The sequence below is a fragment of the Condylostylus longicornis genome, unplaced genomic scaffold, assembly GCF_029603195.1.
Source record: "Condylostylus longicornis isolate FDR11 unplaced genomic scaffold, ASM2960319v2 ptg000040l, whole genome shotgun sequence".
Lineage (NCBI taxonomy): Eukaryota > Metazoa > Arthropoda > Insecta > Diptera > Dolichopodidae > Condylostylus > Condylostylus longicornis.
The window spans coordinates 14,447,748-14,456,003 of record NW_026578009.1 but is presented as its reverse complement, the minus strand read 5'-3'; the positions used below and the strand labels follow the sequence as shown (position 1 = coordinate 14,456,003).

Sequence of the window (8,256 nt, the reverse complement as noted above, 5' to 3'; positions counted from 1 at the left end):
AATAAAAATATCCTTTGGTTTACCCAACGGGAAATCTTATTTGTATATTTGTGTGCGTGTGCACACAATAAACAATAAGTTTTGTTGTTTTCTAAATGCAAAAATAAAGTCCCCAATTTTAAGTTATTTATTAGCAAATTAAATTGATTTAAAGTCCTTCATCTAAACAATAATGAATAAAATATGGTGATCGAATTAGTGAACGAATAATTAAAGTACACGCGTACATTCACATTAATATCATTTCATATAAGAACATCATATAAAAAAAAAATTTTAAAATTTAATTATAAATTCGATTCGTTGGATTCTTTATGTGATTAACCTAAAATAATTCAATTCCAAAATGTCCTTTTGAAGATTACATTAAAAATATCAAAAATTTCTTCTGTTAGTTTTTAAAATCCTGTTTTCGATTTCTGAAATAAAAATACGAAATACGTGATATTTCAGAGTTTTAAACTACAATCCTACAAAATGGAAAATTTTATAAGCTTATCATAATGTGAAAATTTAAAAACAATTCTTAATATTATAGACTGTAAAATACTAATATTAAATTTGTTAAATTCAAGTAAAAATGTGAAATCGAATTGAAAAATGATATTGAATGATATGGGGGACTGTTTAGACGTTTCAATTTTAAATTTAAAGGGAAACGGCGAGAATTGAGAAATATCGAAAAATAGTATGTAGACATTATTTCAATCGTTGCCATTTACCTTTTATATATAAAGTTTTGTGTATATTTTCATTTTGAATGTTTTTTAAAAAATTCTTTCGAAAACCTAATTCTTAGCCATTTTTTTGCAAATTTCGGATTGAATGTCACCACTTAAAGTTTGAACGTAAAGAATCGAAAGGAATCGAAGTCGGATTGTAAATATAGACAAGAGACTTCACGTACATTACTTCACCTAAAAAGGAAAACTATTAAGAGACGTCAGCTGTAAATTCTAAAACTTGAAATTAGTTATTCACTGAACGCACTTTGGATTAAAATATTAGTTGAATATTAGTTGGGGAAACAGGCAAACTAAACTTCAAACAATTGGGATGACGGGTTTTGTCATATTGCACTATAAGCAATTTTTTCTAGCTTTTTGCATCATAAAAGTAAGTTCTGTTCTTTATTTGTTTGAGATGTAAATATTGAAATTTTTGTCATTGTTTTCCCAACAAATTAAAAATTTTATGAATTTTCCTACGCATTGAATTCAAAAAATAACTTTTTTAAAAAAAAGGATAGCTAATTTGTATTTGAAATATTTCAATTATACTTTATTCAAATATCCTTTATAATATGCAATAAAAAAAACTCTTTAAAAGTTTCTCAATATTTAGTATTAGAAACTTTTATAATTGATTGACTTTAATCAATAGTAGCTGTTTGGAGTTAAACTGGAACACCAATTATAGAAATGTCCGATTTATAAAATTAAATTGTAACTTTCAAATGTTTATAATTATTATGTGAATGAACATTACTTTTCCATTAACAAAAGTTATTCCAAATGAGAAAAAAATGAGGTAATAATTAAAATTGAAATAATTTTTTCATTTAACGAGATTTGTAGAAAAAAATCCGAAAGGAAATTAGAAAAGTTTTAATTAGACACAAATTGATATTATTGGCAGATGAATACTATTAGTTTCCCAGGTTATTATAGGAACAGGATAGTTACAGGTTTTTGGAATGGGTGAAAATTATAGTAAATAAAATCCTTTAAAATTAACTTAAACTTAATTTTGTATGAACAAATTTATTGACGATTCAATAAATTTGTAATTAAACAAATTTCTTTCGAATAAGCAAATTTCTGTATTTTATTTCAATATTATTTGTTAATTCAATTAATTTAATTCTAGATTCAAATTTATGGTATTCATCAGTTAGTCACTAATATAATTTTAATTCCCAACTTGAAGTTTTTCCATCTATTGAAATTTTGAATTCTAAATTCAATGTTTCACTGTTTTCAGAATATTTTCAATGAATTTCGGTAAGAAATCCTCATTAATTTCATTCAGTTCAGTTGTCCGCAGACCTATTCAAAAAATTTCTACACTTTTTATTATGCAAAGCTTTTATTTAAAAGCAAAAGAGATTTTATGAGAAAACGAAATGCTTACCTGTATTTGCTCTGCTTAAAAAAAATAAGCCCTGAGACCGACTTACCAACACCTCGTACTTTTAAGTAGCATAGGCAAAAGCACTAAATACAAATAAAAACTCAAAAATTTATTTAGAATCTTTTTGAAAAAATAATTTCGTAGCTTTTTACAATATTTAATAATTTTCAAATTTGAGTTATTAAATTTAATACGAGATTTTTTTTTACTGCGATATTGAGAAACTACAAACAATGCTAAATAAGTGCTTACTAAAGTCATTTGCAACGTACATAGGCCCAGACGAATTACAGACATAAAACTCTGGGATAGGGCGTATGCTCGGAATGTTGCCGAACACAATAGCTTTATAAGCTATTAACAGCTATTTAATCTATTTTATTGGCACTTAGGTAGTACTTTGAAATCAGATTTGTGTTTGAAAAAATGTAAAATCAAAGTATTTTCGTAATAAAAATTAGATAACGTAGCTATTTAAATATTATTAAAAATATAATTTTAAAACAAAAGGTCAAAATTTTATATTATATAATAAAATGAACTTGTTTCCAACAATAATATCAATTTTCAATGAACTCATCAGGTGAACGTTTATTGCAACTTATAATTGCATAGCATACTTAATATTCTTGTCTATGGTATAATTATGTATATAGAAATTGTAATACCAAAAGATTTCAGAGAACTAATGATGTTTGGTTTTATTTTAGAAAAATATCAAATAACAGTAAAATAAAATAAAATTAGCTGGAGGTTAATGTAAAGTACATTTTATTTCTATTAATTACTTTAAATGTTAAGTGGCAAATTAAATAACCGTGTAAAAATGTTATAATGAAAACCTATAAGTTAATTATACATATTACATACCTACATATATGTACATTTAATAAGGAAGTAAAATTGCATGTATGCCTACCATTAAAACATTTTAATAAGCTTTATTTTCTCGTATTAATTGTAATTACTAGTGACATTTTATTGAAATCTCTAATTAAAAATATCATGTAGGTATAGCATTATCAAAATAATATTAACCCTTGATCACTTTTGATTTTTTTTTGAAATTCAAATATTAAATTTTTATTCATGTTTATAAAATTACATTACAATTTATAATAACCATATTCATGTTCTATATTAACATACTAAAGGTTATTGAGTCTCAGTAATCGCAGTTCCATCACAGAGTTATTTACAACTCCTTTCAATGTAAATAATATTTTAATTGCTTAGCACGCCGAACAAAATACTTATGTATGTGAAAATTCGTGAATTTTAAATATCGAAATTTTGTTTTTTATATTTTTGTGAATAATAAACGAAGGTTAATTTTCAATAGTCTTCAATATGAAATGGAAATGTAAAAAATATTTAAAATTAATCAATACTGAATTAATTTTATAATCTACACCGGAATGTAATTATTTGTATTTAATGGTTTTTCCATTGTTATTTGGTTTTTTTTTTTAGTATACAGTTTTATATTTCAAATAAACTTCATTGTTCTTTAATTTTGTACGTATTGATTGATATTACAACATTTTTTGTTAAAAATTTTTCAATTTCAAACAAATTTTCAATTTTGGTTTATGTAAAATGAATAGAACAAATTTATTTCGAATTTATTTATCCGCGAAAAATAATTGCCCAGTGACGATATACATTCATTATAATTTCGCCAGACTGAGGACGAGAAATTGATTACTAAATTCAAAATTACGGATACTTTAATTACCTTTTTTAATGAAACAATTTCCCAAAAAAAGTACCACTATTCAAAATAATATAATAAGTACTTAGCAAATTTGTCCATTTTTTAATGTTGCCAACGTAACGGTAAATTTATAATATACCCTTCAAAAACTTGTGCAGGTGTGTTTATTAATGAAAATTTGAGGCAAATCCAAAAATTATATTTCTGTTAATTTCATTATTTTGAAGTTTGTAACACACCTCTCTAGATTTTACATTATACTAAATGAAGAGACAGAGCAGAAAAATATATATGAGTGGCATGTTATCAAATTGCTGTGAATATGAAAACTGCAATTCTTAGAGCACCCTTATATGTTCTAACAAAACAAATATTTTTTAGTTAGTAAATTTCATAAAATAATAGAATATATGTAATAAACTCTTTCGGTTGGTGATTTTCTGTCATTTGTCGGTGGAAATTAATTTGCTTTATAAAAATTAATTTAAATTAACCTCGACAATTTCGCTTAACTAATTTTTTAATAAATATAATCGTTGACTTATTCGAACTTTCTGAAATAAAAATAAAATGTAATAACATCATTAAAAAAATGAAAATATAAGATTTAATAACATTATTATACGAAAAGGAGTCATTCTGAAAATGTAAAGGATACAATATAAAAATTAAATTAAATGGTAAACATGAACTGTTAAACAAATAATGGTAATAAATATTGTTGTCTCATAGTATGTGTATAGGTAAGTGTAAGGATAATTACTGTTATAAAAAAAGGGAAAATTCCAAAGTGTTAGTATGGCTATTTTTAGTTTATTTAATTTGAGATATTTTTGGAAGAATATACGGAAAGTTTATATGTTTGTTAAAGCAAACAATAATTTTTGTAAATGCAACAGCCCACTGTATTATACTCAAAGTGAAATATCTATTGTATGCTTATAATTTTAATTTAAACTAATTAATAATTTAAAAGCAAATATCGTTTATTAATTTTTAAGATTCCTGAAGTATTCATCAATTTTCTTAAGAATCGTTCATTAATTTTTAAGATTCCAATAGAATTTCAGAGAAAAAAATGTTTCAACTAGTTAGTTAGTGAAAATGTTCCAACCATAATTACTCTACAATTTAAGAAATTGTGTTTAGAAGAGATTTAAAATGACGTATGCGGCAAAAATATTATGAAGAAGAAGAAACCAATTCTTGATAATATTATCTTGATAACTTAGAATATTAGGTTATTTTTGTTTTTTAAAGACGACTCAGTAAATGAGAGAAATCTATGTACTAAATGATCTTATATAAACTGTGTTTGTTAATTGCACAAATAGGTATGTATACCTGAGAGCAAAACGATTTGAAATGAGACTTAGATGATTGACAATTCATATTTCTCATGTTCAGTATGTTTTTGCTAAAATTTCATATTAGCCTTATTGTAAAATGTAGGCAAAATAATTTCTTTTTTTCATTTTGTTTCAAGGATGAATAATTTTCATTAGAATAAATTGAAAATGATAAACAAGTGCTTTATATAAAAAAATTTGTATGCACTGTGTAGTACATGAGTGTATGTACGCACTTGTGTGTTTTATGCAGGGTGATTCAGTAACAATTGACATAAAGTTATAAACAAAATTATAAGTAACATAAAATACAAAATCATATAATATGTTGTTTTCAAGCCCTGTACTAGCCCTTTCGAAAACTGTTTTATTTGAAGGTTCTATCTTTTTCGGAAACGGAGTGATAAGCAAAAAAAGTTGAAGTAGAAATTTCGTGCAAGTTCCTTAAAATCCCTGTACCTTAGAAACCGTTGAGATTTTACACCTAGTTTTGAACAAAAATTTTACTCATTTTTGATGGCCTAAATATTGGTATACTTTATGTCACTGAGTACTCAATCACCTTGTATATAATATTTATTTATACTTAACGTATTTTTAAATATTTTTTGCTCTTATATTATTTAAAACCTAATGAACAAAACCATAAACAAAAATGGTCTTGGCCAATTTTTTGAAAAAAAGTTTTTTTTTAAGCTTGTACTAAATATAAATTTGTGTAAATAAATGAATGAATTGTTTTCATTGTTTCATATCAACACTTTAATTTAGTTCATTTATCGGAAACGAGTTCATGGATTTCTTTTAATATAAATCAATGTTAAAAATTAATTTAGATTTATTTATATTTTATTTTATATGTTTTTTATTTCAATAACTTATTTAAGTGTAAATTCAAAAAAGACTTTTGCTCAATACAGCTTCATAGATTGTGATTGTGTCCAAGATTTAGAAAAGTAACTTTTCTGGTACAATATTACAATATTATTGTAAAAATGCAGCTGCTACATTGTTTATCCGAAACAATATCTTCCGGAAGCGTAGAATTGTTTTATTCATGCGGATTGGATAAAAGATAAGCTTTTTAAGAGATTTACGCATCTGGAATGTTAAAAAAAGAGTTTTCAAAAAGAATTTAGTAAGAGCAGCATGAATTTAGATAATAAGTTGAAAAAAAATTATATTTTAAATTTCCGAGGACAAGAGAGGAGAGAAAATGTATTTCACTCAAATCAACAAACAACTAATGCCAGCGTTTTTTCCTAGGCTCATCGAAGCGCCATATTACATTAAGTCCTTGCAATCACTCACCAATCCAGAAAATATTTTCGTTTAAGAATCAATTTTGCTGCATGATAAAATATTTTAAATTAGTTAAATATTTGTTTAATCTGTATCAGAGAATTGGAGACCTAAAGTTTACAATAGTATCAATAGTCAAGTAAGCTAAACTTTTCTAAAAATCCGTTTCAAGCAATATTGGAATAGTGCTGTGTATATCCTTCAATTTATGTTCCCCAACGTTTTGGAAACTTGACACTTCATTCCAAATCCTCTTTTCTGTAAATGTTTTTATACTCTTTGAGTTTGTAAGGGAAACGATATAAATGTAAATTTGGGTCAAATAAATTATTTACAAAGAACCAACAATTTTTCCTTAAACAAGAGAAATCGATTTTTTCTTTTTTAAAGCATCTGCTACTGAAATAATATTCTCATTTTAAGCCTGATTACGCATTGAAAAATAATTGCATACTTTTAGGGGAATAAACGAAAAATTAAGAGAAATGTTAACAAAATGGTCGAATTTGAGGATTAATTAAGCTTTCTATCGAAATTTGTAAAAGCTTGGAGTTTACTGAAATTAAAAATTTTACTAGTTTGATGAGATGAGGTGAGCTTAGAAGAGGAGGAAGGCGGAGAACTTTCTGTTTGTATAGTTTCGAAAATTGTCGAAAAATAGGATTTTTAGGATTATGATGAAAAACTTAGGATTATGTTGAAAACTTTACAGAAGATGTGAAGTAGGTAAAAATTTTCATCTAGAAAAATTAGTTTTTAGTAAAGTTCTATTTGTGTGCAAAATTTTAGCTTTCTATCTTAAAGTATATAGAATTTTTGTGAGCAAGCATACGGACAGAGGAAACTAATGACTATATCTTTTCCAATGTTGCTCGAAAATTGCTAAATAATAAAAAGCAGTATGCGAAACCATGTAGATTGAAAATATAAAGAAACAGAAAATAAATCTATCGTCGTCCTTATAAAAATATTAATGTTTTTTATTGTAGAGCCGACATTTTTTGAACATTACTAGGAAAATACAAAAAAAGAAAAACCAAAAACGAAAAATACAGAAAAACTTTGTTTTTCTTTTATATTTTTTGTAAAAATATCCTTAAACTATGAGTCAACACATTATATTTTATTCCTTTTGTTTTATTTATTTTATTTACATTGTTTTAATACAACATACATATGGTTTCCGTGGTGTAGTGGTTATCACATCCGCCTAACACGCGGTAGGTCTCTGGTTCGATCCCAGGCGGAAACAAATTGACTTTTTTTTTGAATTTATTTATTTGTTAATTTTATTAGAACTTGAGATAAAAAGAAGAATGTGTAAGAAATCAATGATAGCTGTCAGTGGAAATTAAAAATGGATGAAGAATCAGTAGAAATGTGCAATTATTTTAGTAAACTAATTTACCCAATTGGTATGAATCTCAGATTGCCTAAAATACCAAAGAAGTCCTTAAAATATCAATTTATTAATTTAGATGTAAATTAAAATAAATATTTTTATTTAACTCAAGAGTGATGAATAAAATTCATGATCAACCGAAATTACTTAAGTTTTAGTACATGTCTAATAAAACTTCGAAAAAATGAGCTTGTTCAATAGTTTTGAGTTTTTACACTTTTAAGATAAAATATTTAAAATTCAATCACAAATGAATCCTTTGTAGATATTTTTTTTCTATCCCCGCTCTAAATTTTTTACCCGCCATCCCATTCTTTAAAAGTTATAGAACCTGTTATTGTTGTCTTGAAGAC

At 25.1% G+C, this 8,256-nt stretch overlaps 1 non-coding gene across 1 annotated transcript; it reads left to right on the top strand.

Annotated features, from left to right (window-relative positions):
• Window positions 1-7,680: 7,680 nt before the first annotated feature.
• Window positions 7,681-7,753, top strand: Trnav-aac (transfer RNA valine (anticodon AAC)). The gene has a single exon. It is a non-coding gene; the product is annotated as a tRNA-Val (tRNA).
• Window positions 7,754-8,256: the final 503 nt, after the last annotated feature.